This window comes from Lycorma delicatula, chromosome 6 (assembly GCF_047948215.1).
Source record: "Lycorma delicatula isolate Av1 chromosome 6, ASM4794821v1, whole genome shotgun sequence".
Classification (NCBI taxonomy): domain Eukaryota; kingdom Metazoa; phylum Arthropoda; class Insecta; order Hemiptera; family Fulgoridae; genus Lycorma; species Lycorma delicatula.
The window spans coordinates 118,657,596-118,683,668 of NC_134460.1; positions in this window are offsets into that span (position 1 = coordinate 118,657,596).

The window sequence follows — 26,073 nt, forward strand, 5'->3', positions numbered from 1 at the left end:
TGTTACAGAGAGAAAGTATATCTCTTGAGAGAAACAACATTTATAATTTAAAATGTATAAAATAATTTAAAATGATAAATTTTAAATTTATAATTTATTTTAAATTTAAATTTATTTTATATTTAAAATAAAAATGTACGGAATCGTTTACCTCGATTATGCGAACTTTTTATTAAAATGATGTATGGAAGTCGTGAAATCAGGCGTAAATCAATCTCTTGTCTTTTGCAGAAATTAAAAAAAAAACAGAACTGCATAAAATATATACTCCAGTAATGAAATCGACTATCATTTTTATTATCATTTTTTTATTATTATCATTATTTCGTATTTCATAATATCTTTGGGATCACTATATTCATTTTTGGGATGGCTTATTTCAGAAAATGAATTTAAAAATTTCTGCAGAATGAATGATTTTAGTACGTCTTGTAAACTCAAATTAAGTGAAAATTACTTGGAATGGCTTCATGCGCGGTTAAATAAGAGCTCTTCTGTTTGGTTTTAAAGTAATAATTAAAAAGTAAATTTTAAAGGATATCTTAAAATACAGTACCATACGGCGGTAATAAATTTGTTTCGATAGATACGTTTTCTTAAAATCTAAAGGTCTAAAAATTCTAAAAATGTAGATGAAAATTTGTAGAACCCCTTCGAAGAACGGCAAGATTGAGCTGATATATGATAAATAATTTACTGTATGGTTTCTATGATACTTGCGTTGTTCTAAAAAATGCCTCCTTTTCTCTTTTATTATACTCTAAATTTTAAATAAATATTTAGTTTAATAATTATATAAACCGGAGGTTCCGAATTCGAGTCCCGAAAAGTTATAGCCCTGTTCCACACGTTACTAGATTCATAATCATCCATCTATCTCAATGAATATTTATTTAATAGCAGCAACAGGCTGCTATTAAATAAATAAATTAACAAGAGGTAAATATTAAAGATTAAAAAACACGTCTGCCAAAAAAAAGACATTGCTCTTTAATATAGGATAATAAAAGAGCATGCAGGTGACAATTTTGTATATAGTATAATTTTTTCAAATCTATTTAAACATATAGCCTCTGTCACTTCTGGTAACGTAAGGATTCCAACGCAGGGTCATATACATCTACGCAGGGTCACGTACATCTAAATCGGTTCAGCCGTAGAGCTGTTACGGTGAAACAAAGCTACTTACATACATCCTAAATACATTACACTCCTTTTTGGGTAGTTGTATAACAAAAGGTCCTTTATATTCAATAAAACTATATCAAACATTACAATATAATTGATTTTACCCGGGAAAACTACTAAGCCCTTTTTAAAAAAAATCAGATTCCATGCTAGATTTAATAGGGAAGACGGGGAGAAAAGTGATTTTCCGTTGATTTATTCACTAATTTAACTATACTGTTAAACATCAGTAATCTAAATACAGCTGCTCCTTTGGCCTACAAATAAAACGTACTTTCTGACTTCCTTGGGCGGAATCGCTTGTGGCAATTCGCGTCGCTACACCATCCTCTCCATCCCTAGCGCTGATGATCTTTATTGGAAGTGGTATTTTGATTCTCAGACACTGATTATCTATGGAAGTATCAGCTACGCCTCTGTCAGTGTGCTAAGGATGCAAATGCCTCAGTAGACATTTCCATCGGTGATTTACGCTCAGCTTTTACCTTCGGGGTTCTTCGAACATTTTCATTTTTTTATCTTATTTCTTAGCCTATACAACTAGTAAACCGTGTTCGTGGAAGCGTGAACTCCGCGCCTCATTCTAAGTTACCGAAGATTATTTTAAATTTTATAATACAAACTCTAAACTAGACCGCTTTAAAAATTTTATTCATTATTGAGTCTTAAATTTACTAAACATTGAAAGCTTCAAACTCATACTATTAAATACTGTTAAACGCAACAGCGACGAATTTTGTCCTACAACTGCTCCGAGGCCCACTAATTTTAGTTATTTATTTTCAAATCCCATAACTTAAAACTTATCAGGAATTCCTTTCCATAAATATCCAATCGTTCCAAGGAGATTATCCACTGATTTTAAGTATTTAATTGAATTAAACCTCCGGTTAGAACTTATCAAATAATAAACATCATTACGTTCATAGAAAGAAAACAATCTATGAAACTTGTTAAAAACTGAAGCTTTTTCTACTTCAGATGCTTTACATACATTCCAGCTTTAAAAAAAATTGGGATGAATATTGTAAAATTGTAAAATAATGTATCCTTTTTTGTTGGCAACAATATCAGGTATACATTATTTTAAGGTATATGTTCCTCTCTTCTCAATAAGCAATTATATTTCATTATATTGCTATATATTATACTTTTTTTTTTTAAGTTTAACATTAACTCGTATTGATTATATAATTGAAAATAAGAAATGACTAAAATGGATAATATTTACTATTATTTCTGGACGTTAATGGTAAAAAATTGTTAGAATAAACTGTTGAAACATGGTATAGTTTTATAACAAATTATTAGTAATATATTATTTTTAACAATTTATCAGTAAAAAATTACTTTGACGTGTCATACCAGAATAACTATTATGAAAATGAGATTGGATTGAGGTGAACTGACTTGAATTGGACCAAATTCATCAACGTGTCAGAAAATAGTCAATAAATCACTTTAAAAAATTAAATAACTGTTTGGCACATCTAACACCCATATTTTATTATTTTCTAAATATCTCCCCCTCCCTCAAACATCAAATATAAATCTTTTTATAAAATCTAAATTGTTTTAATAATGAAACTATATCAAATAAGATATTATTCATGAAGGTTTTATGTTAACAAGAATGCTAATCTTAACTTTACAATTTTTACTTTCCCGACTATTTTTTTATATAACAGACGACAAATTAGGTGATGATCTCAAAATTGACTTCCCTCTTCCTACGAAATAACTATTCTTTTTAACTTAGGGCTTATGAAAAGTCGATTGCACATATTTAAAAATAAATAATCCTTTTTTTCTGATCAGTACATAATAATACATTATACTGTGTACAGAATGTATCTCGATATTCTCCCGGGACTTTCATAAGTTATTCTACTCGGGAAAATAATGGAAAGGTTCATGTCCTAAAATGCTTTATTTACGAGTTACGGCTACTGAAAATTTCGCACGGTTTTCAGTTACTCCGGTGAAATAAGGTCGTATTGAAATTTTTAGGACGTTAATTAAGGAAGAGAATTAGTAATTTCTTATGGCTTTTGACCTGTAAAATCAAATACAGAACCGTATCTGCATTAGGTTTTAAGAAATCTGAGGTGAAAACCAATAAATTGTGGGTAAAATACCTGTTTTTTTATATTTGACATACAATACCTTTGTTAAATGAGTAATATATACATAAAATTTTTTAAACAAAATTTGAGAATTTAATTCTAAACAAAATGGTGTGCGATAAGATGAATAAAACAAAGAAAAGTTGTAAAAATTAGAATTTTATTTAGAAACAGTACATCATTTCATTTGTCAGAAAAGTACTCATTAAATGTAAACAAAAACCAAATCCTTTTTTGGTGATGTGAAAAATTTGTTAAAAATTCGTATTAAAGAATAAAAGAAAAAAAAATGGAAATTACACAGCAATTGTAAAATAAAAAGAAAAATTACTTAGATAATAATCATTTATTTTTGACAGAAATACAATAATAAATTATTTGAAAAATGATTGTTTCAAAATCGGCAATAAAATTACAACAGCTGATCAACAATGCCCAATACTGAATTAATTTTAAAATCATTCTGTAAGGCACATTAAGTATATCGAGCACAGTGAACTGTGCTGTAGTTAGGGAAGGTTTTCTTTGAATTTTAGTTTGAACGTGATCGGTTCGTCATTGAAGTAATGCGTTACTTATTTTCAACAGAAGAATACTTCGATGTGGTGCATTCATTTTGGGTGTGAAATGGTAATGCTACAGCTGCTGTAATAGAATATGAAATACCCTTTTCCGTATTGTAGGATTCCAGATCCCAAAACAATTAGCGCGACTTTTCGCAATCTTCAGGAAGTTTAGGAAGTTCACTTCCTAGTATTCGTACCAGCTACAAACGATCTGACCAACACGACGCTGTTATTGATGAAATTACTAATGATGCATCCAGGCGTCAGTACACAACGTCTTTCTAAGCGGATCGGAGTTTCGCATTCGATGGTTTGAAGGACACTTAAACGAAACAAGTTTTATCCTTATCATAAACAGCCAGTTCAACATCTACCCCCAGGAGACGGTCCGCTTCGCTTGGAATTCTGCAACTAGTGGGATACAAATCAACACCTCTAAGAATGTTTTGTTTACCGACGGGGCAAATTTCACTCTAGATGGCGTCAATAACTTAAATATATTATTATATGTAATAATGCCTGTTAAATTACATTTACACATTTTTAAAAGTACATAAAATTTTATTTCACTTATAATAACTTCTGATTTATTTTTATTGTTATTATTGAATAATTATATATTTAAACGTTATTTTTATACTCGTGTATATAAATTAATATATATATATATATAAAATTTGCTTTTGTACGTACATTCACGTGTCAGTATATGAGCACTTTTCGTTGGATGTATGTATGTTAACATTCTAGTAATATATTAAGTGAATGGCGTTCTATTTTTCTTTCTCTTTTAATGTGGTATTGAACAATTTTTTAGTAATAACAGATGGTAGATCCGAAATTATTGCAGCTGCAGTTAAGAAATAGATTTGTTTATGCTATTTATAACGCTTCGACACGATCTCGATTCTTTAAAATAATCGTAAATTCAATAAGTTATTCGTAGAGTATTAACGGTACAAGAAAATAACCTATCGATATCGATTTAATATATTTACCACTTATATATTTATTGGTATTTATTAATTAACCTTATATATTTATTTATTTAAATATATTTACTATATTAAGATTTTAGCGTAAGGCTATTCACACATTTCTATCTGCTAAATAAATTTAAAAAAATATCTGATGTGGACACCACATTACTTCCTTATACGGCTATTAAATTATATATACACACTTTTTTTTAAATGAAAAGTACATAAAATTTTATTTCATTAATAACTTTGATATTTTTTCATTTTTTTATTGTTATTATTGAATTATTATTTATTGTAAAACATTTTTTACAATCAGAGGTTAATAATTATTAATGAATCAATGTATTTAAATTATAAAAAAGGAGATGAAGTCTGATTCGAACCGATGTACTTTCCCCTTCTAAGATCCAAATATTTCATTAATTAAAATTTTTTATTTGAGTATAACTATGGAATTAATGAAAATAAGTATCACTTATTATACATCGTTGAAAAGCTCTCAATGACGGTTTATTACTGCAGTTAAGAAAAAAGCCCAAAATCCAAAATACTTGGATTTTGGGCTTTTTTGGACACTTTGATTTAGTCGATTGCAATTAAAAGGGGTGGTGTACAATTAGATGTTGCAACAGTTCTAAATCTAAGATTTCAACATCCTACATGATATCATTTTTGAGTTGTGCAAGATACATACGCACAAACGTGTGTACGTGCGTACAAACGTCACGCCGGAATTAGTCAAAATGGATTCAGAGATGGTTAAAATGAATATTTCCGTTGAAACCTGAAAACCGAAATTTTCGCGATCACAATAATTTCTTTACTTCATACAAGGAAGTAGTTATCATCACTGAATTAAAAATTTAAAAAATATACAATAAAAATTATTAATTTTAATTAATACTGTGAATTATGAAATAATTTTTTTAACGCAGTTTTGTGTATTTGGAAAACGATTTTATTTTTGAATGTAATAGAAGCAATCCATCAGTGATCGTTATTTTGGCATCCAGCGTTTCCTTGATGGTCCTAAATTATCTTCCACTAAAGGATTTGTGATGTTACGTATTAGAAAATAACTAACTGACACCCTTGAAAGATATTTCATCAATTTTTCGGTACCTTTCAACTATTTGATTTATAGAACGCATTGACAAAATTTACTATACCTTAATTTCATAGCGTTCCCTTTCTGATGTATTACTTCCTTAAAAATAAATATTTCAACGACTTGCATAAGTCACTTCTTTTGACAAAAAAAAAATAACAGCATGCATTTCAAAAAACTCGACAATAGAACTTTTTTTCGTGTTACTTAACATAATATACATCGTCTTACGAAAAAGGGGCTTATTATGCTTGTTACTATTTTAAATAATTTACACTACTTTAAAATCTGCCCAAAAATCTATTTAAAATATAATTAAAAGATTTTATTTTACGGAAACAATTTTGATTGCTCTGTTTATGAATTTTTAAATATTAATAATAATAATTAAAAATTTTAAAAATAAATCTGGATTTGCTCTACATCCCGTTCAATGAATACATAAATATTTGCTCAAATAATTTTCATTTATGTATTCTGAATTGTGATTTATTTTTTAGATTGGTAATTTTATGTATCTACCCCAATTCTGTTTTACATTTCAAATAATTAATATGGAAAAAAGTCACATTTTTATTCTATTAATTAAATGTAATTTTTTATGATGCTCTGATCAATGTTTTACCACAGTTTTTTTCCCTCGATCCTTCCAAGCAATTACCAGGGCAGTCTCTTTCTGTATCAATAGAGTAGCATACGTACAAATTTCTGACGTGATGTCTATACAGTACAATGTATTATTATGCATTGTTCAGAATAAAGGAATTGTTTATTTTTAGATGTCTACAGTCGACGTTTCATAAGCTCTAATTTCACTGACGCCTGGATGCATCATTAGTAATTTCATCAATAACAGCGTCGTGTTGGTCAGATCGTTTGTAGCTGGTACGAATACTAGGAAGTGAACTTCCTAAACTTCCTGAAGATTGCGAAAAGTCGCGCTAATTGTTTTGGGATCTGGAATCCTACGATACGGAAAAGGGTATTTCATATTCTATTACAGCAGCTGTAGCATTACCATTTCACACCCAAAATGAATGCACCACATCGAAGTATTCTTCTGTTGAAAATAAGTAACGCATTACTTCAATGACGAACCGATCACGTTCAAACTAAAATTCAAAGAAAACCTTCCCTAACTACAGCACAGTTCACTGTGCTCGATATACTTAATGTGCCTTACAGAATGATTTTAAAATTAATTCAGTATTGGGCATTGTTGATCAGCTGTTGTAATTTTATTGCCGATTTTGAAACAATCATTTTTCAAATAATTTATTATTGTATTTCTGTCAAAAATAAATGATTATTATCTAAGTAATTTTTCTTTTTATTTTACAATTGCTGTGTAATTTCCATTTTTTTTCTTTTATTCTTTAATACGAATTTTTAACAAATTTTTCACATCACCAAAAAAGGATTTGGTTTTTGTTTACATTTAATGAGTACTTTTCTGACAAATGAAATGATGTACTGTTTCTAAATAAAATTCTAATTTTTACAACTTTTCTTTGTTTTATTCATCTTATCGCACACCATTTTGTTTAGAATTAAATTCTCAAATTTTGTTTAAAAAATTTTATGTATATATTACTCATTTAACAAAGGTATTGTATGTCAAATATAAAAAAACAGGTATTTTACCCACAATTTATTGGTTTTCACCTCAGATTTCTTAAAACCTAATGCAGATACGGTTCTGTATTTGATTTTACAGGTCAAAAGCCATAAGAAATTACTAATTCTGTTTCTTAAATAACATCCTAAAAATTTCATTACGACCTTACTTCACCGGGGTAAATGAAAACTGAGAGAAATCTTTCATTAGCCGTAACTTATACGGTCGATTGTGCACCCAGGGATCAAAATAAAATCTGGGCGCCTCATGTTATTTCTATATTGTGCTCAGTAACTGAATGGTTGAAGGGGAAACAACAAGCCCTACTATTTACTGTACTGATGGTTTGGTGTGAACCTAAGGATCACACTTCACAGACTGCTACTTTTGTATTACAAAATATTTCGATTTTCATTCAAAAAAAAAAGTTCATAAAATATGCAGATGTATCCTCAGGTCCAAAGCTGGTACCAGATGAGGGGTAGAAGTTACCTGTACCTGTACCACCATCTAACCCAACATTTTTAGAAAAACAATCTGAAAATGTAGTGGATGGTGAAAAATTTCTTCCTGTATCCGATGAGAAATCTCCTCACTTAATTCAACAATATGAACTTAATGATATATTGTGATTTAAAGTTATTAAAGCAGCAAGCTGAATGCCTGACAACTAGACTATAACAGTGGAATCTTTTAGCAGAATAAACAAAAGTTACTGTGTTTTGGAACATGAAATAAAACTATTCAACTTACTTTACTATGAGAAATTCACTGTGCATTTGTACTGATGTCGATGCCCTGATGAAAGAGCTTGGAATACAGCATGTTCCTGAAGAATGGCATCTGCTTATTGACTCAACTAAGTTAGCATGAAAGCAGTTTTATAAGGTAATGGTTACAAACAGATATCCGTTCTATTAGCTCATGCAGTCTACATGAAAGAAATATATGAAAATGTGGCATCAGTATTAGAAGCGATAAAATACGAAGAGCATTTGTGGCAAGTTTGCAGTGATTTGAAAGTTGTGCTTTACTTCCTGCTTTACAAGTAGGGTTTACAAAATATTGTTTTTCTTTGATTTTGAGTTAGTCATGGTACAAAAAGTCATTACTAAGTAAAGAACTGGCCATTCCAGCAGAACTTTATGCCTGGTGAAAAAAATGTAAAGAATTTATCATTAATTAAGAGTGGTAAGATCATACAGTCACAATTTCACATACAACTTGGACCAATGAAAAATTTTGTAAAGGCACTAGACAAAGATGGATGAGGATTTAATCATTTAACAATAAGTTTTCCTAAATTGAGTGATGGTAAGTTCAAGGAGAATACATTTATCAGTCCACAAATAAAAATAAAAAAATGCTAAGAATTTAACGTTTGAGGATAAACTTAGCGAATGTGCATTAGCTGCGTGGAAGTCCTTCAGAGAGATAGTTGGTGTTTTTTTAAGGCAACAGAAAAAGATGAAAACTATATTTTTTTGTTAATAAACTGTTAAAAAACTACAAACATTTAGTATGTAGGATGTCATTAAAAATTCATTTCCTGCATTCCCACCTAGACTTTTATCCTAAAAATTTGGGGAAGTGAAAAGATTTTTCAACAAATTTTAAAAATTCAGTTCCAATGATTTAAACGTTTAAAAACTGTATTGAATATATTTCAATTCGTCTGTATTTGAATATACAAAAATTTAGCTGATTTAAACAAATTATAAATGAATACACTTAAATAATAGCTTTTTTGAAATATTGTTATCGGACTGATTATGCATTTATTAGTAAATAAATCGTATGTATCTAAAAGTGCAATGTAGTACACAAAATTTTATAAGTTTTGAATTCAGCACCCAAAATTTGTTAAAATCACCATGTTCGATTCTAGATATGCATGTTTTGCTGCATTTTAAAAATTCTATTAGTAATTTACGGTACTCACCTTTCTTCAATCCAGATTTGAAACTATGGTGATAGTCATTTTAACTAAAATTTTCTTTAGTTTCCATAATCATTTTCCCCTTTCAACATTACATTTGAGTAATCAGGAACCATTTTTTTTTCTCACAGCTTCCATAAGTTTGAAAGTACTTCCAGTACAGCACCTACAACTCAAAATCACTTGGAAAAATGATTAGTAATGTACATAATATGAATTGTAAATTTTTTTTTTTTATTTTTTTTTTTTGAATAGGAGGAGGGAAAAGCTTTACCAGCCACTGTCTGCACCCGCAACAGACGGTAGTGTCGGTCTCTCACCAACTAAAAACCCTCCCCCTTTATGACATAGGAACTGGACCTAACCACAAGGCATGAGCACGGTTACTGTACGATACAAATACATTGAAAAAATCATATCCTGTCAATGGGGAAACCTACTGGGACCCTATTAGGGATTGGGATCGCGGACGTGACTTAACTAAGTAAAAATAAAATAATATCTACATTGTACCTGAAAAACATATACACCATATACAAAACTTTACACCTACTTTCATAAACTTAATCTACATTGCTTATCTAAGTAATTTTAATGTAAAATTTATGTTGAACCTGAAACAGAAACATACACAAAGGTACACATAAAAAATTTCCTACAAGAAAGTTCCTATCAGGGGACCCTACTGGGACTTGGGACCTACTGCAATTTTATCAAAATATTATACTATCAGCTTAAAACCTACACAACTCAATTGTAATATGAAACAATAATAACAAAAGTAAGTACCTTTAGTAGAAAATTATCCTATAGTAAAAGGGAGTACCACAATGTAAGGAGGGCCACTAACATGGCAGCTCTCCCTTAGATTATTAAATGAACCGTTGAGTTACCTGAAACAAAAGAAAATAACACAAATTCCATAGCGGTTTGAAATTAATAATTTTTTTTTTAATTATAAAATTCATTTCATTTATGATAGCATTGAACTTTTTCTTATAGAAATATTTATTAGGAATGATTAAGCGGTCCATTTTTACTTACTAAAAACTGATCTGTTAGGTGGTAACAGATCTACATCGCATCCAGGAATGTGTGTTATATGAACCTACTCGGCTGAGCTAAAATTTTCAACTAAGAGTAATGTTGAATCATAACAAAAATATAGGATATCAATACAGGATATCAGTACACCACCTGATCTTCCTTTTACTAATATTCTATATTCTTTGTTTTTTTACATCAGACTTAAATTTTATATAGTATGAACTGCATCATTTATTTTATTATTTTTACAATTTTATATAGGCTTCCACTTGCTTTGCTTGCTCTGGTATTTAAAATTCATGAAATATTTATTACCAACTACTTTGTAAGCATATTGTACAACAATTTTGGCAAAGAGGTGCGAGCATGGTTTCATTATATTTTCAATCTGCTGTTCATGCAAGAGATTCATCACCAAAGTAAGCAAAACAATAGAAGACTAAACAGAATTTCCATATCAAAAAAGAAAACATTTGTAAATTTTTACATAGTATATCTTCTATTAATAATATGTTAAATAAAGATATTGCTTTTTTTCATTTATCAAATCCCATTCTCTATCTGTAAACGTACATAAAATTCATTTTTATTATAATTAAAAAATTTGGGGGTATCTAGGTGAAAAGATGACTGTCACGCCCATAATTTGATTCTTATCTCATTTATTTTACATGATGAAATCTCACAAAATCACTTGCTTTTCATGGCTATTCTTTACATTATAAACGAATAAGTGTCGTCTACAAAAAGAATAACTGAGTTAAATTATAAGTACATGTTGCATTACTTATATTATATGTTTACATGTTGCATAAATTATAAGTACAATGATGAAAAAAAATCAAGTGATGTACTGTTAACTGACAGTGTTAACTGATAAATACTCAAAATATTAATAGAAAAGTTAAAAATATGAATTCCAGTCTTATTGAAATATCATAAGCCAAGAAATATACATGATAAGCTTATGAAGTTGTATTGCTGTAACTGACAAAATACATAAAAATTTATATATATATATATATATATATAAAATTTTAAATTATGTGAAATATAAACCATCTAAACACAAACACAGTAGTTGGATTAGTTATACTTACCTTATTTTCAATAACCAGTTTGTGCAGTATCTTGCAGTTCAGTTTGTATTAAATTATAATTTATTCTTTTTAATTGATTTATATTATTTTTTTTTAAATTATAAATATTTTCACAACTACATTTATGTTCAATAATATCATTTAGAATTTCACAATACGTAACATTATAAGTTATTATAAAAAAGAGAAATCATTAAAAAGAAAAAGTTTTAATAAGTAATAAGAATAGAATTTAATACAGACTAAAGATGAAGGATACTGTGAAAAACAGTCAGTGGAAATTAATTTGACAAGTTTAACTTGTCTAATTGTTTTGGTGATTTATATTTCAAATAAAATATATTTATCAGAGACAAATTAGGCATTGACCAGACACTGGTATTTCTTGATATGTAACACTATTAAGTTTCTTCTCTTCATCATACTGATCTTTCCTTTATTGCATTTATATTGTAATTTGCCACCCAAAGTTTCTGTGTCCCTCATAACATTTAATTTCAGATCTATCTAAATTTTTTTTAAAAAGTTAGAAATAAATGTAACTGCAGTATCACTAATATTAATAAGTTTAATTAGGTGAATTAGGTTTTGAGTTTCGGTCAGCCACACGCTACAAAAAAGTAATTTCTTTATCATCCATCGGCAGTTTTTATAGGGCTGCCAGAAAGAAAAATGAAATATAGAGGCGTTAATTGCTTTCTCTCTTTAAGTCAATTATCGGCAATCGATTCATCCATTCATTGTTCCAATGGAACAGATCGTAGATTATATTTAATTGTAAACAAAATGAAAATTGTGATAACAAAATTGAAATTGAAATAAAAATGAAAATTGAAATAATTTTTATAATTAAAAATAGTTTTAAAATAAAATTATTACAATTTAATATAGTTTTAACGCTACAATATAGTATCTTTAAAAGAATAATGATAATAATAATCATAATAATAATAATAGATAGTTTATTTATTATTTTAAAACAGAACAGCGATAGACCTTACTATATGTAGTGTGTATACAGTAACAGCCTAAATATAGTACATGCAGCAAACTAGAGTATATACTAAAATTCATTATTAGATTATTACATCATATAGTTCTTGGCAAGTCTACTGTCAGATCTCACGCCTTACCACTCTAAAAAAAATTTTTTGGGACTCAAAAAAATCAAACGCCTCGTTATATTGATCGTATACTCGTACACATCTACTTGTTGTCACACAATCAGAGTCCGTTCTCCACGTAAAACGTCCAAAGTTTCCATTAATAATTTTTTTTTTACGAAAGTAAGGTCAAATTGACTTCTACGATTCTTAAGAGCCAGGAAACCGAAATTTTCTGTCTGATGGCGATCATTCAAATGAAATTTTATGGCCATCCATAAAAGAATATTTCGTTGCACTCCTTTAATCACATCTATATAGTAACCTCTTATCACGGTTCCACATTACACAAGCATATTCCAGATGAGGTCTTACCAACGAACGGTAAAAGGTAAGACACGACTAGTGTAGGTAAACGGTCTGCAAATCCACTTCACGACACCAAGATTCGTCTTGCCTTGATACAGCCTTTTCAACATGCTTTGCCAACTATAACTTCAAAACACATACTGTAAAAAGATCAGAAAAAAGCTCTCGCCTGGAAATCCCCACACCACAAATTGTGTATCTAAATATGGATGGATTAGTTTTCCTAGTAAAAGATACAACAATCGTTTTATCCAAATTCAGACACATAAAATTTGTACGTGCCCAAGCCGCAGCCTCACCAAACCTTCGTTAGAGGCTATCATGATCTGCAGAACTCTTAATTTGGTAGTGTAGCTTTATATCATTCGCATACGTCTTAAAATCACAGTTGATTGAAGAAGCGACGTCATTTACAAAAAAAAGAAGAGTAGTAGTTTGACCCTGGGTTGACCCTGGGTAGTTTGACGCAAGGTTTGACCCTGCGGCACACACGATGAAGCATGGTATGCTTCTGACAATACACGTTCGTGTCTTACTTTAAAAGAGCGATTTTTTAAATAGGAATTTTTTAATACATCTAGTTAGCCATATAAACAGACCAACGAGTACAAGTAAAGACTTACATTTGTTCAGGAAAGAGATTTTTTATCAAATGCTTTGCTGAAGTCTACGTATACAATATCAACTTGCCCCCGGATTCAACTGTTGGTCCAGTTTCGTTTAAAAATGAGTTCTCCACAACCGGTGAAAAACTCCAAAGTATAATTCCAATTATACAGTCAACCCTAGAGGAAGTTTGGGTCTAAGACTGGCAATCGCTTCCCTAACTTCAACTTCCGTAATTCAAGGAAGATGTCTTTTTCAGTCAAGAACTCAGAAACTCATTGTTGATTTGAAAAAATTTGAAAATATTTACCAAATTTATTAGCCAGTCGCTCAGTATCAGCAACCACTTCACCATTAACTGAGACCGCAGTGATGCGAGACGAATCATCTCTAAGACGATCCACATACTTCCAGAACTTCAAGTTGTTAACATAAAGCTCGGCCTCCGTGACACGAACATAGTCCTTATAACATTGCAATATTATATTATAATATTGCAATGTATATTCCAATATATGTTGCAATGTATATTGTATGTATTCTTATTATTGCAATATTATATTCTTTCTTCATAAGCCGTAAAAACTCTCCATAATGTTTTTGTTTACCCGTTTTCGTTAATCTTCTGCAAGCGCTTCTTTTCTTTTTGACGCAGGCAATACAAGCAGAAGAAAACTGAACTAGGTAGCTCGAATGAAGCCCCCTCCTCAACGGAATATAAATTTTCATAGTATTGAGAATGAAGTTGCTGAACGCCTTAGCAGCTCCGTTAACATTCGGTTGCAAAAGTATATTGATCGAGTTAGTATCACACGGATATTCATAGAAACCAATATAATCACCACTGCGAAAATTTAAAGAATGATGAACTGTTCAACTCTGAAGCAATCTTCTACGAGTAATCGATAGTTTGACAGCCGGATGGAAACGATCAAGAGATGCCAGCGGATTACAGTCTTCGACGTTCGATACAATATTATCCGAGTTAGACATACACCGTCAAATACATTAAAACCAGGACCACCGAAATGCCCTCGGGGAAATCTGAAATATTCTCCGCTCCTAAGGTGACTTAGAAGCCTACACTGAAAACTGGTGTAGGCCTCAAAGCACCTTATATTTCCAGAACTACTCGACCGATTTTGCCTAAACTTGATCAGATTTCTTCTATATGGGGGGCATTGATGCCATTAAATTTTCAACTTAAAAGATCAACGGGGTGAGGCTGTAGAACAAGGTCACCCTCACTAGCTCGATATTTCGCCTAATTAAGGTCTTATTTTTCTTGGGCTCATTTGTTAAAAATTAAAAAATAATAATATTTCCATAATAAATTTTAATAATAAAAATCGCGCTCGCACCCCAAAAGATGCTGTAAATAAACTAATGGCTAAGTGGGTATAGTGTATCATAGTACCCCTTCTCACCGCAAAGAGCGCTAGTGTAGCACTGACGTACAGCTGCTGTAGTCGTCTCTCTCTCTCTTTTTCTGTTTAGTCTCCAGGACTACCGTAAGGAATTGCTTCAGAGGATGAATGAGGATGATGTATATGAATGTAAATGAAGTCTTGTAAAGTAAATAAAGTCTTGTAAAGGTCGACCATTCCTGAGATGTGTGGTTAATTGAAACCCAACCACCAAAAATCACCGGTATCCATAATCTAGTATTCAAATCCATATAAAAATAACTGCCTTTACTAGGATTTGAACCTTACTATGTTGTAACTCACAGGTGAGCGGTAGAATTAAATAAATGGATAATATTTAAAATATAAAAAAGTATTTAAAGTGGGCGCTACTACCGCTAAACCCGCGCAAATGAAGTACGGTATGCGCGCGCTCTTTAGTTAGAATCATTGAATTAAATAAACAAAAATGTTATATTTAAATAAAATGACAAATATTTTAAATTAAGTTGTGTGTGTAAGTCGTGCATCAGAAAAAACCGCGTGGCAGGAAAGTCGTACAACTGTGTTGTCAGCTTTCTTTCTTTCTTTATAATACAGACAATGGCACCTCCAAAAGCTCCTGTTCGACAAGAAGGAGTGCCGGATCGGATAAAGAACTTATAGAAAAACGTAAAGGCGCGGACAATGAAAATTAATACGTTTTAATAATTAAAAGGACAAGTTGGGTGTTACTTATGCAGGCCAGGAGGAATAAATATTGTCGAAGACCAGCGGACAGAGTGAGTCATAGTTTTGCAAGCCCGAGTTCGGTGCAGCATGCGATAACAGTAACTGTCTGGTAACAACGAGTGAAGAGTGCGTCACGATTATTCCAATATGGACGGGTTTGAAAACAATAAGGTGTTCAGTGAGTTATTTATAAATAGGACTGAAATCGACTTTATTCTATTTATTTATAACGTGTAGGGTAGTTCTTTCGTAAACAGTATATGTGAATAATACTTGAAGAAAGTGAATTCTATAGATTTTTTTTTTTTGCTATTGTTATCTTATTTTTAATCAATAACAGTTTTTATTAGTCATTATAAATATTTTAGTGGATCGGACTGTATTTATAATTTTTCATATTAATATTTTTTTTTTTTGTTGTTAGGTAAATTTGATTAATCGCCTCCAGTGTTGGAGAATAACATATATAATTTGTATATTTAACGTTAATTAGACGAGGCTAGCGACTGAAGCGACCGTAGGTTATGTTTGGTTAGGTTATACGATCGATCAGTACACGGAATCAGCATAATCTAGCCAAACATAAATTATACTCGCTTCGCTTGCTAACCTCGTCTATTTAATAGTAATGTATTGATTATTTAAATAATAATTCAGTAATTACTGCTTATAATCGAGTTATTTTAATATGTAAAATATGTTAATATGGAGAATATGTAAAATAACCGGTATATATTTAATAAAATTGTTATATATTTATTAAATACTCCAACAATGGAGACGATTAATCAATTTACCGTAACATATTATACATTCGTTATTATTATATATATATATATTATATATATATATATATATATATATATATATATATATATATATATATATATATATATATATATATATATATATATATATATATATATATATTATATATATATATATATAATATATATATATTTTAATTTATTTATTTATATGAGAATAATAAATTGTATTTATAAGACATTTTTACATGTGTTAGTCTCTCAATATTCTTGTCGAACTGCGAACACGCGACAATGTATTTCTTCATAAATTTACAATTACACACATTGAAAGATTTCTTTATATTCTTTGTAAAGATTTATGTAGTGGAAATAAATGAACACAATATGACTGAACAGCTTGACTAATAAATTAAACTTGTGAACCTGGGCAGAATTGATTGGTATAGAAAGGAGTAAAGCATACTAATTTATATTTAATTATTATCATAAATCACTTAATAATATATTTAAGAATTATTAAAAAAAGGATTTGAACACCACAAAAATCGTTAAAAGTGGCCCGACAGAAGTCAAGAAATAATGTTTTCTATAAGAATCTCAGCTTTTTATACAATAATATATAGTTTGTTTATTTATTTAAAAAAATACATGAAATTCATACAAAATAAATTATGCAAAATGTATGTGTATGTTTTTGTTTATGTAGACATGTCATGCATGTTGTTTAAAAGCAAATAAGTTGATGCCCCATAAAATTGCAAAAATAAAATGAAAGTTAAATATAGACGAATTTTATTCCAAAATAAACAAAATAATGAAAAAGAATATTATTTTATTTATTTATTATTATTTACTTTGCATTTTTTTAGTTGAATTTTCTATTACAGTTACAAAATATTATTTATTATTTCAGTACAACCATAAGTTTTGAAAATAATCTATAAAACAAATGTGATGATATTTTATTCAGCTGTTTCATAAGATAAATTAATACTCATTATATTTAATAATAGTTACGAAATGTTATGATGAATCAAAATAATTATAGTAGTTAAAAATTGTAATCGTAGTTAAAATAAGATCTAGTTTAATAAATTGTTTACAGATCTATTAATAAATAGATTACATTTATTTATTTTTCACTGTATCAAATAGCTTAACTGAATCATTGTTGTTTATAGTTGATCAAAGATAATAGTTATTAGCGACTTAAATAAAATTAAGTGTTCACAAATAATTAGGCAATAAACACCAGTCATCGGATAACAAATGTCGAAACAGGAACATGATCACTAGACTATTTTCACTACTCACGTAATACTCCGTAAGGGATCTCACGTTAGCAAACCCGTTAAATTGGGTTCTTCGTCACACAAATCGCAACAGTCTTTTGATGCATTTCTTCCGGTTGAGCAAATCCTTCACGTCTGAACCCAGGTTTAGTTGACGACGAATAGTCCCGAATATTGGTCAATCTAGGAGTAAGTGGTTTACGGACCATTTACATTGTACGCCTCAGTTGCTGAGGACAGCCAAATAGATGGGCGTAGGTTAGCTTTGTGTGTCCAATCCTCAGCCGCGTTAGGATGACTTGGTCTCTTTTATTGTTTGGGATAAAAGTTTTCTCAAAGACGTTCTTCCCGATGAACTGAATATGAAATCGACAAGAAGACTGGAAACGATGTCGTATGGCATTGATTTTTTTTAATGTACGAGTATGTAACTGGTTAATTTTATTTTACTTATTTTTTCTTTTTATTATAAAATGTATGAATATTGAAGACTGTAACCGTAATAGTTTTAAGTAACCTAAACACTGATTAATAAAAATTAGTCATAAAATAAAATCACACCTTTATTCTGTTAACCATAGGGACTACTGTTTGATGGGCATTATTACTCTCAGAGAAAGCATTTCTGACTGGTGCCTGTTGTAATGTATAATGTAACTCAAAAGCTTTACATACGTTACATTTTCTTATTTGTATTCATTTAGTTTATAGAATGAAGAATAAACTAACGTTCGTTTGTGTGAATGAGTTCGTCATGATTATGCTGAGTCGCGTCCCGTATATCAATGCCGAATCACAATACGGCCATATCTATTACAACACTACAGTTGTTTCTCATATATTAGTCACGTATAATTAGTTATATAGTAATAATGTAATCAAACGTTTATATAATGTGTTGTCTGATACCGCTTCAGCTAATAATAGAGCACGATTATTTATATCCCCAGCGAAAAAAGGCCGCGTAAAAAGTCCTTAAATGGTTAGGAAAACATATCATTTTAAATTCTTATAAAAGCAAATTAGAGTAATCCAACGGCGTTGATTTCGGATGTCGTTAATAAAAGTACTAACATAACTTGAAGTTGTCCTGCTTCACTGTACAATGCAATTCGCGAGTATAAATCTACTAATGAATTACGGCCTCCTAAGGAAAGATAACTGAAGAAAAAGTAGACGATTTCGAAAAAACACGATTCGTAAAAAGTCTGGTGTGGACACTACATGACTTCCTTATACGCCTATTAAATTACATATAAACATTTAATTACATTAAATTACATTTTTTGCTGCACTTCATTTTTTAAACTTATTTCATTTGAAAGTGAGATACGTTTCTTCAATTCTTAAATAAAGTGGACAATTACACAATTGCTGAAATATTAGCTTTGATTAACATCAAATATTTATACAATTATTAATTCAACAATCTTACATGAAATATTAGGATAAAGTAAAAGTCCCTTTATTACTTGTATTACTAGATCAGAAAATGCTACAAAGAAAGAAAGAAAGAAAGAATAAAAACATTAAGAGAAGATTATAGATATAAAGAGGAAGAAAGCGTTAAGACCTAGGAAAGAATAAAAAGATTAAGAGAGAATGATGAATATAAAGAGAGAAAATTGAAAACTAGAGAACGTGTACAAAAATTAATATCAGAAGAATTATATCAAATCAAAGAGCGATTAATAAACGAAATGAAGACCAACTCCGTCTTAGGGAGAATACTGTCCGACAATATCAGAGGAATAATGAACTAAAAGATAAGAATTTTTTGTAATTTATTAAAGATCGGTCATGTATGCCTCAGTGTATATGTTGTTCTTGTAATGGTCTATTTTTCAGTCACTCTGGAGTTAACTATGTAGTTAAAATTAAACAGAAATGCCAGCATAATTAAATAAAATTAAACAGAAATTAAAGTAGAAAATCCAAAAATAATACAATTCTAAATTATAATTTTCAATTAATGTATTAAATCAGATGTTTCACCAAATTTATTTCATATACACACATGTAATAGTACCTATTAGATTACATACACACATTTTTAAAGTACGTACAATTTTATTTTACTAATAACTTCTTATTTCATTTCAATTTATTATTATTATTATTATTATTGAATTATTAATTATTGTAAAATTGTTTTTACAATCACGGGTTAATAATTAATAAATCTGTATTTTTAAATGAAAAGAAAAATTTATTAAAAATTAATTTAAAAAAAGGAGATGAAGTCTGATTCAAACCGATGTGCCTTCCCTTTATAAACAATTTTTCATTTATTAAACTTCTATTTCGCTATAACACTGGAACCAATGAAAATATGTTCCACTTATGATAAATCGTTGAAAGGCTCTCAAGAAGGGCTTATTACTGCAGTTAAGAGAAAGTCCAAAATCCAATTTTTTGGGGATTTTGGGTTTTTTAGGACACTTTTGGTTTAGTCGATTGCAATCAGAAGGAGAGATGCACAACTAGATGTTACAACAGTCCTAAATTCAAAATTTCAACATCCTACGGCTAATCGTTTTTGAGTTATGCGAGATACATACGTGGGCACAGACGTCACGCCGAAACTAGTGAAAATGAATTCAGGGATGGTCAAAATGGATATTTCCGTTGAAATTTAAAACCGAAATTTTTCGGGATCACAGTACTTCCTTTACTTTGTACCAGGAATTAAAACGGACACAAATTTTATTTTCGAAACGAACTGCCTACAACACACAAAGTGTTATGAGTTGTAAATGATGATAACGATCTACCAGATTTCCGAAGAACAACTTATAGATTGTTATAATACGAAAAACGGGGCTGGGAAAGAGCTTTAATTAATAGGGATGAATCTTTATATGACGAAGACTGATATAAAGAAAATGAGGCGTAGAATATATTACATGGATGAAACTTGGGTCAACGAAGGCCACACGAAAAGTTTCGTTTGGAAAGATAAAGCTGTGAATTCGTCAGAAGAAGCATTTCTGTGTGGCTTATCAATCGGTTATAAGACTCCATCGCCGGCCTCCGTGGACGAGTAATAGCGTCACGGCCTTTCATCCGGAGGTCCCGGGTTCAATTCCCGGTCAGGTATGGCATTTTCATACACGCTACAAATCATTCATCTCGTCCTTTGAAGCAATACCTAATGGTGGTCTCGGAGGTTAAACAAAAAAAAGGCTCCATCGGGTAAAGGTAGGCGTCTTATAATTTTGCTTATCGGCAGTGATACCGGGTTTATCAATGGTGGTCACTGGAATTTTGAATTCAAATCTATAGGAGAATATCATAACGAGATGAACAACAATCTTTTGAGAAATGGTTTAGGGATATGTTACCTCTTATGGAAGATAATTGGCTTACTGCCTTAGACAACGTCCCTTATAATCATGTAAAAAGGAAAAAATCTAGCCGTATCATGAAAAAAGAATATCAAAATGTGACTAAATGTGGCTTTCAAAAGGAGTAATTTTTGACGAGGATGCACTTAAGGTCCAATTATAGCAAGTGGTAAAACCGTGCTTAAAAATTACCTTTCTATCATTGCGAACTCAAACCAATTGAGTTAATTTGACGACTCATCAAAAGTTACGTAGCGACAGAAAATACTACTTTTAAAATATCTGATGTTAAAAATTTATGCTTAAAAGCCATCGATAAAACAATAGGAATAGAAAAAGTTATATAAAATATACAAGGATATTGTCGAACCAAATTATTGGGAATTGGATAATATAATAGAAAACAGAATTGAGCCTCTCATTGAATCTCTTAACATATACAGCACAAAATATTTCTCGCAATCGGATGACGAAAATTAAATTGAATTTATTATCACAGAAATTTAAACTAAGATTTTAATGAACTTTTACTATTAGTGACAATAATTTCATAACTCTTAAAAAACTCAAGAAATCTACGTCACGATAAACAACTTCAATGAATAAAATACTCATGGAGTATGACGTGCCGAACAAGGTAAGAAATATTTATTGATCATTTAACATTTCTTAATTTATTTAAATTTGAAACATATGAAAAAATTTTGTAAAATATAACAGCGCGTAGTTACTAATATTAACGTCGCGTATTTTTTTTATATTTATAAGGATTTACAGGAGATGGTTGTGATCGGCCGCCTGAACGCTTACACGTGCAGTCTGTTTACTTAAACTCTATAAGGTAACTGAATTAGGTTATTACATAGACAGTTTGTGGTAGATAATGTAATGCTGCACCCCTTTCTGTAGTGAAAAGTATGTTATATACACTGTCACCACTAAGTAGGGCACTATTGTAAAGTAAAAATTTTATACTTTACTTTTATTATAAAAAATAATAATAATGATGAACTATTTAAAGTATTTTTTGCAGTATTGATAACGTAGACAATCAATCTTCTTTCTGTAGCTTAGGAATATCATTGATATAATATATTATGAAATTAAAATAGAATTTACGATTATTGGTAAAGTTATTTGAATAACAAAATTGAAATTGTGTGAAACGGTAGTTAATTTGGAAATATAAACTAATCTGAACGTTTTACACTTTTATTATTAAAATAAAAACAAAAATAAACGTTTTATTAGATACGAGTAGAATTCTATAAATAGATCGGGCCTCTGTTAATGCTACGGGCCCATGTTAATGTTTTCTCTGATGTTGAGTTAGCAAAAGAGTATTATTACGTACACGAGTGCCGTTGAATAAACTTAACGATCACGATCGATATAAATATTTCTATAATTATGTGCACAAATATTTGTAGATATTTGACAGGAGTTTTTTAGACCATTGATGTATTTTTATCGTCGTTTTATATGCTTTAAAAATATTTTTACGATAAATATTTTTACGCTAATTTTGTTAAGTTATGCAGACTACAAGTGACTGTTTCTATCACTTGTAGCCTGTATAACTTAAAAAAAATTAGCGTAAAAATAGATTTCTAAAGATAAATATTTTTAAAGAACAGAAAACTGTAAAGACGATAAAAATGTATATATCAATGATGTAAAAAACTATTGATCATCAATCTATTTTTACTTATTATGTCTGATGTTACTGAACTATGTTTTTCGGTCCATCATTACAATTATACCTATATCTATTGTGCGTAAGCCTAAATATTATACAGAATAAATAAAATGTAATATCGGAGTTTTAAAGGATATCTCTTAACTGTTACTTACAATAAAGAATCTCAAATAGTATGAAAGAATAACTTACCTTTTTTCCTCCAAGTGTTCAATGTGAGTGAGAACCTTTCTTCACGCGGCACTCATCCAACAGATAGGTGAATTCGCCTCATAGTTTAATCAACATGTCTGGAGTAATGGAAGTAACAGCTCTTTCAATCCTGTGTCTCAAATCGGGTAGATCAGTAGATAAAGGTGGCATCTTTTATAAACCTCAAAAGGAAAAAATTGCTTAGGGTTAGACCTTGTAAATCGGTTGACCTTGGAGCACACCTCAAACAATCTCAATACCGACTTATCCAGCATTCAGGGAAAACGTCATTCAACCGATGCCTTACAGAGTTATGCCAGTCAGGTGGCGCACAGTATTATTACACAAAAAAATTCTGGTTCATCTTCCAGTTGTGAAAAGAGCCATGTATGCAGAATATTCAAATAAGCAACTCCTGTTAACCTTGCTTCGAAAAAGAAACGAAAAACTTCACAAAATCTCTAACAGTTTAAATTTCATTATTATTTAGGTCTAACGTTTCATTTTATTACTTTAACAAATGGAACATTACTTTAATACTTGTATGAAATAAACTAAGTAGTTGCTTAACATGTCCATCTTCATTTATATTAATGCAGGTCTCAGTCTCTGTGACCCCTGAAGTTCAAACAGGTTCATATATTCCAGGAATTATTGGTCTAATTTGTTACAAACATTAATTATTTTAGCTCTCAGTTCATCCAGGTTGGCTATTAGTGCGCTATACACATATACTAGGGGTTCAGGTAGCGCTGCTTGTTGTCTGGCACCGTCTGGTGTTAAATATTAGATTTTCTTCTTTTCAACATAATTTATTTGTATTTCATTAAACATGTGATTTTATTCATTAATTGTTAGTGCGTAACACGTAACCATACGATACGGCCTAGTCACCAAGCTTGTTGGATTCAATCTTATTATATTATCGTAAGATGAGTTAAATTATGGCGGACAGTACGTTTAGGCGCAACACCGTACGATTCACTCAGCTCCTTATAATTCAACACAGCTCCTGACGATTCACTCGATTCCGTACCGCACACAGCTCTTGGCGAATCATTCGTCACCATCTACACTATATAAACCGGCTCTGCGCTAGAATCAGTCAGTCAGTCTCGTCTCGTCTAGTCTAGTCTTGATCTATCATTTGAAGACTCATATTGTTCAGTCAAGATTTACACATCATACAGTAGACATGTACATACATTAAATTAAATGTATTTTTCAACAATATAATACAAATTAAATTAAATCATGAACATATAATATACAGTCGTTAATTCGAATCAGTATTTGTTTTATTTACAGTCCACCAGCATAAACGAAACATCAGGATTACCATCGCTTAGAAACCACACTTGTGTGTGGTGTGCTCGAGGAATATTTTTCAGTATATCGTGAAGTGATATTGCTATTACTAAACTGCAAAGGTGGTAGCGTCTCGGCCTGTCATCCGAAAGGTTCTAGGTTCAAATCTTGGCTATGCTTTCCAGTTTTCATTCGTTAATATTCATTTACCATAGATTAACTATGATTGGCGTAAGTCTGTTGTTGTTTTGAGAATAAATAGATAAAAATGTTTGGTGAATAATTCGTGATATACTTCTAGTTAATGTATTACGCAAAAATTAAAGCTCAATCATGGAATCTTCTAAGATGCCCGTGCATCGACAGAAAACCGATATTGATGCCTTGGCGCAAAACAAAAATATGCATTTTCTTCTTCCCGAAGAATTGTTAGAGAAATTTATTTTTTTCCATTTTTTGTGTTTTCTCATTTTTAAAGTAAATATTCGATAAAAATTTCAGATCACGAACACGATGGTTCACTAGCCAGTGATAGAAATCGGCCCTTATTTGTAAGTCTGTGGTGGTAAAAAAATATTTCATACGAAATATTTCGGTAACAACTTCCTAACGAGCGGTTTTTCTCCGTGACAATTTTTGATCCTCTACAATTTCGTCCAAAACCCGTTCTCCTTATTCAGGTATGAAGACAATCCTAAATCTATGGCAATCATTAATCAGCGATTCAAATGTACCAGTCTCATGCAATTGCTGATTGATTTTGATGATTATTTTACTGGAAGGCTATTTATGATCTATATAAGGTGCATGGTTAGAGCGGGCTGCTTTGACAACAAATCCATTGTTGTACGATATTTATTTCGTGCTAAAAAACCAAAATTACTTTCTTGACAACCCATTATATAAATTACATTTTATCAGAATTATCTTTTTTTCGTATTTTATAGAAAATATTAGTTAAAAAGGTGATATATCATATTTTATAAAATACCTCAATCCGTTCTAGAGATTAAATAAATTAAATTTCTATTAAAACATAATACAACAGATAGGTAATCTGGAATACCTCCAGACCTATCTTTAGACGAACTTCTTTCTTGAAGTGGTTTCAGAAGTACACTATCGAAATGCGTAACGATTTATATATATATATATATAAATATTCTATATACTCGTGTATATATGTATGAGTATATATATACTTTTTATTTAATTAAAAACATAAAGAATTTAAATAGAAAAAAATTTTGTAACAGTTTGCCCGATTATTTTGAAGAAAAACAGCGAAATATATTTGAAGAAATGAAATGTAAATATCAGATTTCAAAATTACTTTTAATAAAAATTTCGTAATTGTGCATTAAGTAGTGATACGACGCTATTTTATCAAATACGTTACAATAAATGAGTTACGAATGTGTGTAAAGAAGTTAAAAAAAGTGATTTGGTAAGCTCTTATAAAAAACGTCACAAGGGGTTTATGTCCCACCGGTTATAGCAAGCAGGTGTAAGAGTAGACAATTAGCAATTAGTTTCATTGTAGACGTATAAAAAGTACTACACAAGCGAGCACA